Here is an 11943-nt window from a genome sequence, read left to right on the forward strand (position 1 = left end):
TTTATCAAATGCCTTTTGTAAGTTCAGGAAAGCACAGTCTGCCCATCCTTCCCTTTCTTGCATTATATCTATTAACCTTGAACTGAAATAGATCAAATTTGTGGCATATGACCTTTATTGTCTAAATTCGAATTGTCTCGTATTTGGTCTATTATTTTCCTCCAGATGTTTAGTACATCTACTTTTGATAACTTTCTCACACATTTTGACTATTATACTTGTAAGGGAAACTAGTCTATATTTTGTTGGGCTTTCCTTGTTTCCCCCTTTATATATTGGCATGATAGACATTTTTCCAGTCTTCCAGTACCTTTCCTTCTTTGAGTGAGTAATCTATTATCTTATATATTTTGTCCAATAGTTCATCTATACATTGTTTTAGTATCCAGTTTGCAATTCTGTCCAGGCTGTGTGATTTTCTGACATCGGTTTATTATTTGGTCCCCTATTTCTTTCTGTGTCACAATCATTTCTCTCACTGGGGAGGATCTTTCTCCTCTTCCTTCATCCCAATTGTGTATGTTTTCTTTAGTGCATAACATCAAGTTATGAATGGGCTCTTACTATGTTGTTTCCATTAATCTTTGTTGGTATGACATTTTTACATACACAAACATGAAGATATGATACCTAGGAGAATGCTTCAACCATTATATCAGTTGTAAGTACCAGTAATGTGTATGGAGCTTCAACAATTTCAATATACACTTCTAAAAAGTAAAATATACCCACACTACATGGCTTAAAATATATAAAAAGTGATACACAAGCTACATATTATGGTCTAGTAATTTTTTATTTCATTCATACTACATTCATATATGCATATATAAATGCAGGATACAATTATACTCATACAATACATATATACAAATATGCTAATAAATATACATTTGAAATATACACATCTTACCAATGTCACCCATACAATATATAGCTTAGGTACAAATAATGAGTAGTAACATAATACAGTTGCCTTGTAAATCTACAGAAATTACACTCAATTCCTAGCTGACTTTTCTTAAATTACTTTCTCTCTTCTTGCACTCAAACTATGAGGTTAATAAAAAGGGGAATGTTTGCACAAGTTTTAATTATGGCTGGCATACTTAGTCAACTGTATTACTTGTTTTTCACTTCCAGAGTGTAACCTTGTGCTTTGGCAATGACATCTTGTTCATGGCCTGATGTATTCAAGCTACAGTTTTGAGAAAAGGGGGTTAGGAGGATGGGAGATGGGGGAAGGGGAAAAGAGAAAGGGAGAAGGGGAAAAGAGAAAGGGAGAAGGGGAAGGAAGAAGATGGAAGATGGGCCATTGCAGCCATACATTCAAGTTAACACTCAGATGTGGATGACAAAATGATTCAGTATTTAAAGGCAGTGTTGTGTTCTTCCACAGTAACTTATAAATGGTACAAAAAAGTTTGTTTTAAGATGTTACGCGAGACATTTTGCCAATGCATAACAATGTTGTGTGTAAGGGCCCTTTGGTTGTGCTGTGCTACATGATTCTATTCAGCGAGGTGAGATGTGTTCTGGTGTTGACTATTTTGAACATCTGGGTGATGTGGAGAAAAGAAAACTGGATATATATCTAGGGGATCATTGAGTTTAACCTGTACAGTCAATGTTTCACTGGGTATGTACTGTCCTTGGAATTAACAATAACTATGTAATTACATAATCTGAACAGGCCACATAGGTGTGATGATACTAACTGATTTGGAGGCAACTCCATTGTTCTTATTTTACCAATATCTATTGGTAATGTTGAATTCAACTGAGTTTGAGTAAAATCCTAGTGGTTTGTATATACAGAGGAAAAGGCTTACTAGTTTTATGACTTGTGTTCATCTTCATCTGTTAGGTAGCTACAAAAAGTTGGTTGTGTGATATGGCTACATGGTAATGGTTGTTGCAGTTATTTATTATCAGGTAATAACACAGATAAATGTTCTTGTTGCAGATACGAAGCATTTTGTAGAACTTGGCAATTAAAAGCCAATGGCAGTGATGAATATAATACTAAGAACTTCTGGAACTGGCATATCTATACATGTGTATATAGCTACACACACACACAAACTCTTCTTTGCATTCAAACTCTTCTTTGCAAAACACACACACACACATACACACATCTAGCGGTTTCATCGCCAAAAATGAAGGAAACCTGTTGTTATTGTGTAGGATGGATACACTATGGTACTCGTTGTGACCGGTAAAAGTTTTTTCCAGTTCTTGAATTAGGTATAGTTCTGGCAAAATGGAGAAAGATAAAGAAGAATAACAAATGAACCAAATAAGAGAGGACTTGACGAGAGTATAGTAGAAAGCCCTAGAGGTGTCATCCCTAAACGCCATTGTTTAATAGATACTCCTAGAAAAAACACAAGGTGGAAAAATAACGTCTTTTCAGGATTTCAAAGAAACCCAGGTGAAGTAGGTAAGTTTAGATATAGAAAGAGAAATTAGATATAGAAAGAGAAATTAGATATAGTAATGCACTAAGAAATTGCAAAGTAAATGACTTAATGGAAGAAATCATAGATTTGGAACTGGATTACCGAGCTGTAAACAGGGAATTGATTACATTGCGAAAGAGTAATGAGGTAACGATTAAAGCAGTGGTTCTAAACCTGTGGGGAATGGCAGAGTTGCCAAGTGGGGAATGACCGGTCGGACAGAAGAACCACTGTCTTTTTTTTTTTTTTTTAATCGATGTGTTTTTGTTTCTTTTTGTTTGTTTCTGGTGTCTTCTTGTTGTCACATTTCGTGAATTTGTTTCCACCTACAAATAATCGATAGTGCTTCAAAATTTAATACATTACATCCAAATGTTGACTTACTTGGCTCACTAAAAAGTGGGGAATTGGAGAAAAAAGGTTAAGAACCCCTGGATTAAAGAATTAAGTGACCTAAAGAGTGAAATTGAAATTCTTGAGAGAGAAAACGAGAGAATGAAAAATGAGGATAAAAATAAAAATGATGAACTGAAAAAGGTCAAAGAACAGTTGCAAGTAGTGACCAGAAAAGTGGCAGAGTCAATCAAAGAAACAGACCTCATTGAAATAAAAAATCAATGGAAACAAGAACAGGAAAATCAAGAGAGATCTTTTAGAGAAATATTACAAAAACAGATGGAGGAAAATACAAAAGAAAGTTATAAAAGTAATTAAAGAAAAGAAAAATTGGGTGAGAGATACAGTTGACAAAGGTAAGTGCATTGTGGTCCAGGTTGTCTAGGAAAAGCATGATATGTAAAGATACATACATATACCAAGGCTTTTTCCCCCTTACATGGGAGGTAGCCAAAAAGGGAAAGGCACAAAATCATTTCCACCCATTCCATCCCTGAATACATTCCACACCCCACCACCCTCCCTCTTATCTAAGCACCTCCTGGATGACGGGTCATCCCTGCACCTTGTCCACTGCCCTGGGTCAGAAGCAGTGTCGCAAGACACAGCACATCCACAGCAAGGCCACTTCATTAAATCGGCGACCCCCCCCTCTCCGTCCCCCCATTGCATAAAAGGAGAGGACGGGGAGAAATCCCTTCAGGTTGCATCAAATTTTGCTCACACATACTACCTCACCCCCCATTCCACCTCATGCAATCACAACATCATCCATATACAACCATTCTCCATTCACCCCTGTCTTCTGTCCTCTCCCATCCTTCCTCAACAGACATTCCCCTCTTCCCCAAAGCCCCCTTCACCCCATCCATCCACCTCATCCTAGGACGTCCCCTCATGTTCAATCCCTCCACATCTGTCTTCCATACCTCTTTTACTAGTCTTTCTTCACTCATTCTTTCCATATGTCCAAACCATCCTAATATTCTTTCATCAACTCTATCTCCCAGCTCCTTTTCCACCCCTGTTCTCCTCCTCACCTCATTTCTCACTCTATCTAGCCTAGTAACCCCCATCATACTTCTCAGACACCTCATCTCAAACAAATTCAAACTCCTTCTCTCTTCTTATGTTCTGTGTTTCTGCCCCATACAGTGCTGTTGGCACAATCACTCCTTCATACAATCTCCTCTTAGCATCCATTCCCAAATGTCTATGCCTCATTACACTCTTTAATCCACCAAGGCATTTACTCGCTTCTCTCAATCTACATTCTACCTCCACCTTTTCCTGCCACATTTGCACCCAAGTATCTAAAACTATCTACTTCCTCCAGTCGCTCTCCCTTAATGCTCACTTCCATTCTACTGCCACTTTCACCCCTTGTACATCTCATCACCTTACTTTTACCCACATTTATCTTTAGCTTTCTTCTATCACATACTCTCCCAAACTCTGTCACCAACTTCCTCAGTCCCTCCCCCGATCCTGTCACAAGCGCAGTGTCGTCCGCAAACAACAGCTGGCTCACCTCCCACTTTTCTCCATTTTCTTTAACCATCTCCAATCCCTGACCCACTACCCTTGCATTTACCTCTCGCACTACCCCATCCATGTTTAAGTTGAACAGCCAGGATGACATAAGGCATCCTTGACGAAGTCCCACCTTTACCTCGAACCACTCACTCTCTCAATTTCCGATCCTGACACAAGCTCTACTACTCTCATAAACACTCTTGACAGCTCCTAGAAGCTTTCCTCCTATCCCGTATATCTCCATAACCTCCCACAGTGCCTTTCTGTCTACCCTATCTTAAGCCTTTTCCAGATCCATAAAAGCCCAAAAAAACATCCTTCCCCTTTCCTATAGCTTTTTCACATATCTGTCTTACCACAAAGATCTGATCTACACAACCTCTACCTGTCCTAAATCCACACTGTTCCTCACCAATTACTCCTGTTCCTCTCCTAATCCTCTCAATCAAGATCCTCCCATAAGCCTTCCCAACTACACTTAACAAGCTAATCCTTCTGAAACTACTACATTCACACTTGTCCCCTTTTCCCTTGTAAAGAACTATACAGGCACTCCTCCAGTCCTCCGGCACTCTACCCTCTCTCCAGCAAACATTAAATAACCTCAACAGCCAGTCCACCATCACTGTACCTCTCTTTTTCAGACATTCTGCATGGCATCCATCCAGACCAGGTGTCTTACCTGCTTTCATCATCTTAACAACTGCCTTCACTTCATCCTTCCTTATTTTTCCTCCATTCTTCTCACTCATCACTCTCATTTTCTTCGCATTTCCCACTGCAGCTATCTTTCCCTCCCTATCCTCCTTCACATTTAGCAACTCCCTAAAATATTCTGCCCATCTTCCCCTTACTGCCTTCTCTTCCATTATCATCTCTCCATCTGCACCTTTTACCTTTTCTTCTCTACTTGATTCGCCTCCTCTTCCTCTCTTAATTTCTTTCCAAAACATCTTTCTATTACTTTCAAAATTTTCTGTCATACTCTTACCCCATTTCACATCTGCTCTCCTCTTTGCCTCCTTTACCTTTTGCTTTGAAGGAAAACATACGGATGATGAAAATGAGATGGCCTCAATCCTTAATTTTTTTGCATCTGTCTTCACAGACGAAGATTGCTCAGTGTATCAGCCACCAGAACATAAAATGTGCCAAAATGTTTTAAATCAACTCATAATTACAGAAAGGGATGTCGTACAAGTGATTGATAAGCTCAAAATGAATAAAGCCCCGGGACCTGACAAAATTTCACCTAGAATTCTACAAGAAGTCAAAAATCAAATTAGTAAACCCTTGTGCATCCTCTTCAACAGATCATTAGCACTTGGTAAAGTCCCATCAGATTGGAAATGTGCTAATGTAACACCAATATTCAAGAAAGGGGACAAATCACAACCAGGCAACTACAGACCGATTAGCCTAACTTCGATTGTTTGCAAACTGCTAGAGACAATTATCCGTGACAGCGTAGTAAATTTTTTAGAAGAAAATAAGATTATGAAAGATTCACAACATGGCTTCCGTAGCAAACGCTCATGTCTAACTAATCTCCTTGACTTCTTTCATGACGTCTTTAACAAATACGAGGAATGTAGATCTGTTGATATAATCTATCTAGATTTTCAGAAGGCATTCGATAAAGTCCCCCACAAACGATTGCTCGACAAATTAAAAATGCACAGCATTTCTGGTAATATCCACAACTGGATTAAAGATTAGCTCTCAGAGCGAAAACAGAGGGTCGTAATTAACGGGGCATCATCTAGCTGGCTCGACGTTAAAAGTGGCGTGCCGCAAGGATCAGTTTTGGGACCTGTCTTGTTCTTAATAATCTATATGATGGCCTCCTCTGCAAAGTATCAAAATTTGCTGATGACACAAAAATTGCCGGTAAAGTAACAAACACCAAAGAGAAAGAAACTCTACAATCCGATCTAGATAAATTATCAAGATGGGCTAGCAAGTGGCAAATGAAATTTAACGTCAACAGATGTACAGTTACGCACATTGGAGGTAACAATGATTACATCCAATACCAAATGAATGGCGAAATACTGGATTCAGTAACTAAAGAAAAAGATCTAGGAGTTTTAATATCAAATGATTTGAAGCCAAGTCAACATTGTTCAGAAGTTGTTAAAACAGCAAACAAATTAGTTGGCTTCATTGGAAGAATCTTCGAAAATAAATCAGAAAAAATATTGCTAAACCTCTATAACTCTTTGGTCCGTCCCCAAATACTGTGTACAATTTTGGTCCCCTACTACCAGAAAGATATTAACAAACTAGAAAGAGTACAACGGAGAGTGACCAAAATGATACCAAGGCTGAGAAATCTGCCGTATGAAGAAAGACTAAAAAATCTAAACTTATTCTCCCTCTCAAAAAGAAGAATGCGAGGAGATTTGATTGAGGTTTTTAAAATATTCAAAGGCTTTGACAACATTAATGTCAAATATTACTTCTTATTAGATCAATCAAATACAAGAAGATGCCATGATTTCAAAGTAATTGGCAAAAGATTCTCTATGAATGAAAGTAAGCACTTCTTCTTTAACCGGGTTGTTAATGTGTGGAATTCGTTACCTCCCACTGTCGTCGAAAGTAACACGATAACAACATTTAAAAATCGCTTAGACAAATACTTGGAATCTAATCCGCAGATAAAATATTATCCTTTGCAATAAAAGATATGACAACCAGACATTTAATCACAATTGGATTAATTGGATAGGATAGTGATAGCAGTAGTGTTAGTTCATCTTCTATCACCTAGTTGCCCTGTTTCCTTAACTGTAGTGTAGTTTATTTAACACAAACAGCCTCGTTAGGGCCAGTAGGCCTGCTGTTGTTTGTTCTTCCTTTGTGTTCCTTGTAGCCTCACAGGGGACATTCCTAAAAAAAGTAAAGGCATAAGAGGGTCTAGAAGTTTTCCGACCAGCACCCTAAAGTTTGGGTCTTTTAATGTGCATGGATGTGGTACAGATGAGAGTAAAAGGGAAGAAATAGGTAGTATGCTTGTGAGAAGAAAGATGGATGTGTTGGCTTTGAGTGAAACTAAGTTGAAAGGGAAGGGCGAGTGTAAGTTTGGGAGTGTAAGTGGGAGGTTATCAGGAGCGAAGAGAGGGTGAGGGAGGGAAGGGGTGGCTATACTCGTAAGTGAAGACATGGGTAAACGTGTTGTGGAGTGGAAGGAGGTTTCCTCAAGGATAATGTGGATGAAGGTGAAACTGGGAAAGGAGATGTGAGTTTTTGTAAGTGCATATGGGCCTGGCAGTGAGAAGAGTGTAGAAGAAAGGGAGGCTTTTTGGATAGATTTAAATGAGTGCATAGAGGATTTAGGGAGAAATGTCAATGTAATAGTACTGGGAGACCTTAATGCTGGGGTAGGAAATGATCCAATTGATGGAGTGGTTGGGAAATGTGGAGTTCCAGGAAAGAATCGTAGTGGTGGAAATGTGTCTAGAAAGAGAGTTGATGATAGCAAATACGGTGTTTCGGAAGAAAGTCAAGCATAAGTACACATGGGAGAGGGTGGTGGAGGGAGGGTGGTAGATAGAGCGTTAATGGATTAGGTAGTGGTAAACAGGATTATGATAGGAAGAGTTAAGGATGTACATGTGCTAAGGGGAGAGGGTGGGGGAATATTAGATAATGTTTTGGTGGAAGGTAAGTTGAGAGTGGAGGATAGATGGAGAAAGAGGAAAGGGACAAAAGGTAGGGAGGTTCTTAGAGTGAACTCTTTGAATGAAAAGGAAAAGGAGAAGGAGTACAAGAAGAAGCTGAGAGAGGAGTGGGAGGGAGTGAAGGATAGAGTAGAGCTCGGAGTGGAGGAATGGGGATGGTTCAAGGAGGGAGTCACAAAATGTGCAAAGATGGTGTGTGGAACAAGAAGGACAGGAGGAAATAGAAGGAAGGGTAGTGAATGGTGGGATGAGGAAACAAAGAAGGTTGTAGAAGAGAAGAAGCGAGCTTTCACAGATTGGTTACAAAATGGGATGAGGTAGTCATATGAGAGGTACAAAGAAAAGAGAAGTAAAGCAAAATGTAAAGGAGGCAAAGAGGAGAGCAGATGTGAAATGGGGTAAGAGTACGACAGAAAAATTTGAAAGTAATAAAAAGATGTTTTGCAAAGAAATTAAGAGAGGAATAGGTGGCGAATCAAGTAGAGAAGAAAAGGTAAAAGGTGCAGATGGAGAGATGATAATGGAAGAGAAGGCAGTAAGGGGAAGATGGGCACATTATTTTAGGGAGTTGCTAAATGTGAAGGAGGATAGGGAGGGAAAGATAGCTGCAGTGGGAAATGCGAAGAAAATGAGTGTGATGAGTGAGGAGAATGGAGGAGAAATAAGGAAGGATGAGGTGAAGGCAGTTAAGATGATGAAAACAGGTAAGGTACCTGGTCTGGATGGATGCCATGCAGAATGTCTAAGAAAAGGAGGTACAGTGATGGTGGACTGGCTGGTGTGGTTATTTAATGTTTGCTGGAGAGAGGGTAGAGTGCTGGAGGACTGGAGGAGTGCCTGTATAGTTTCACTTTACAAGGGAAAAGGGGACAAGTGTGAGTGTAGTAGTTTCAGAGGAATTAGCTTCTTAACCACTTCACTCCGGACCAAAATCTCGCGGGCAGCATTAGCTGCCAGACGTATGATGTTGCGTCATAATACTCCCATCATAAAAAATAGTCACCGCTTATATCGATCATTCTCTCTTTCACCCATGAATTTTGATAACCATATAAAATGTGATGAAGCCAGTTTAGAGAGTATGTCAGTTACGCAGGGACAACTACAATAAATATAATCAAGACACCGATATGGCAGCCTAGCGTATCCACTTGCTCCTCATGCCGCCTACGTAGGCGGCACCACATGGAAGAGGTTAAGTGTAGTTGGGAAGGCTTATGGGAGGATCTTGATTGAGAGGATTAGGAGAGAAATGGAGGGAGTAATTGGTGAGGAACAGTGTGGATTTAGGACAGGTAGAGGTTGTGTAGATCAGATTTTTGTGGTAAGACAGATATGTGAGAAAGTTATAGGAAAGGGGAAGGATGCTTTTTGGGCTTTTATGGATCTGGAAAAGGCTTACGACAGGGTAGACAGAAAGGCACTGTGGGAGGTTTTGCAGATTTACAGGATAGGAGCAAAGCTTCTAGGAGCTGTCAAGAGTTTTTATGAGGGTAGTAGAGCTTGTGTCAGGATTAGAAATGGAGAGAGTGTGTGGTTCGAGGTAAAGGTGGGACTTCGTCAAGGATGCGTTATGTCGCCCTGGCTGTTAAACTTATACATGGTTGGGGTGGTGCGAGAGGTAAATGCAAGGGTAGTGGGTCAGGGATTGGAGATGGTTAAAGAAAATGGAGAAAAGTGGGAGGTGAGCCAGCTGTTGTTTGCGGACGACACTGCGCTTGTGGCAGGATCGGAGGAGGGATTGAGGAAGTTGGTGACAGAGTTTGGGAGAGTGTATGATAGAAGAAAGCTGAAGATAAATGTGGGTAAAAGTAAGGTGATGAGATGTACAAGGGGTGAAAGTGACAGTAGACTGGAAGTGAACATTAAGGGAGAGCGACTGAAGGAAGTGGATAGTTTTAGATACTTGGGTGCAAATGTGACAGGAAAAGGTGGAGTGAAGGTGGAGGTAGAATGTAGACTGAGAGAAGCGAGTAAATGCCTTGGGGGATTAAAAAGTGTAATGAGGAATAGACATTTGGGAATAGATGCTAAGAGGAGACATGGAACATAAGAGAGGTAAAGAGGAGATTGAATGTGTTTGAGATGAGGTGTCTGAGAAGTATGATGGGGGTTACTGGGCTAGATAGAGTGAGAAATGAGGAGGTGAGGAGGAGAACAGGAGTGGAAAGGGAGTTGGGAGATAGGGTTGATGAAAGAGTATTAGGATGGTTTGGACACATGGAAAGAATGAGTGAAGAAAGACTAGTAAAAGAGGTATGGAAGGCAGATGTGGAGGGAGTGAATATGAGGGGATGTCTTGGGAGGAGGTGGATGGATGGGGTGAAGGGGGCTTTGGGGAAAAGGGGAATGTCTGTTGAGGAAGGACGGGAGAGGACAGAAGACAGGGGTGAATGGAGAATGGTTGTATATGGATGATGTTGTGATGCATGAGGTGGAATGAGTGGGGGGATGGGGGGTGAGGGTATGTGTGAGCAAAATTTGACACAGCCCGAAGGGATTTCTCCCCGTTTTTCCTTTTATGCATGGGAGGACGGAGATGGGGGGTCGCTGATGTAATGAAGCGGCCTTGCTGTGGATGTGCTGTGCCTTGCTGTGGATGTGCTGTGTCTTGCGACACTGCTTCTGACCCAGGGCAGTGGACAAGGTGCAGGGATGACCTGTCATCCAGGAGGTGCTAAGATAAGAGGGAGGGTGGAGGGGTGTGGAGTGTATTCAGGGATGGAATGGGTGGGAATGATTTTATGCCTTTTCCTTTTTGGCTACCTCCCTTGTAAGGGGGAAAAAGCCTTGGTACATGTATGTATGTATGATCTCTGGAATCAATGAACTAAATGACTATCTAGAAACAGGAAAACCTGATATCATGGGCATACTAGAGACAAAATTAAAAGGACTGCTTTCAACAAGGATAATGGGACATGGTCTATACAACCACTGGAGGAGGTGTCATGATATTGACCAAAAAAGGGTCTAAATGTGACAAAGATTATTAAAGGCCAAGGCAATGTAGAAGTAATTATGATTAAAATTGCAAACAAAAAGATGAAAAGCAGAAAATTTGTAGCAGTGTATGTACCACCAAAAACCCATGCGTGGTTGGACAGCGAACATTCTAAATTACTGGAAGAAACAATGAATGTGCTAAATGAGTTACTGAAAGAGGGTGGAAACATAGTAATCATGGGTGATTTCAATGCAAAAGACATAATTTGGGAAGAAATGATAGTTAATGGGGGAGATGACCTTTGGAGCAACATTCTATTGGATATGACCATCAAATACACCCTAATGCAATGGGTTAAGGAAAATACTAGATATGGAAATGAGGAACCATCGAAACTAGACTTAATATTAACTTCTGAACCAGATATTGTGAACAAAATGGTGTATAAAACACCAATTGCAAAGGGTGACCATATACTAATAGAGTTTGAATTAAAAGAATAGAACAATGTAGACAGGAATGATAAACATAGAGAAGGAAGATTTATGTACAACAAAACTGATTTTGTAAAACTAAGAAAAATTTCCAAAACACAAATTGGGATAAATTCTCTAAAGAGGAAACAAAGATGGAAGACAAATGGAACATAATCAAAGAAAAGTACAACAAAGGAATTAATATGTACCAAAAAAGAAACAAAAAGAGATCTACATAAAATGTTGGTTTAACAAAAGGTGTAATGAGGCTAGAGCCAGGAGAGACAAAGCCTGGAAAAAATGGAGAAAATATAGAAAACATTTAATGGCAAACATATATAAAACTTAGGAATGAATATGTGAATATACGCAAGAAAGAAAAAAGAGAATATGAAAGGGACATCATAGACAAATGTAAGGATCAACCTAATCTATTT

This window comes from Oratosquilla oratoria, chromosome 22 (genome assembly GCF_046742065.1).
Source record: "Oratosquilla oratoria isolate Oo_2021 chromosome 22, ASM4674206v1, whole genome shotgun sequence".
Lineage (NCBI taxonomy): Eukaryota > Metazoa > Arthropoda > Malacostraca > Stomatopoda > Squillidae > Oratosquilla > Oratosquilla oratoria.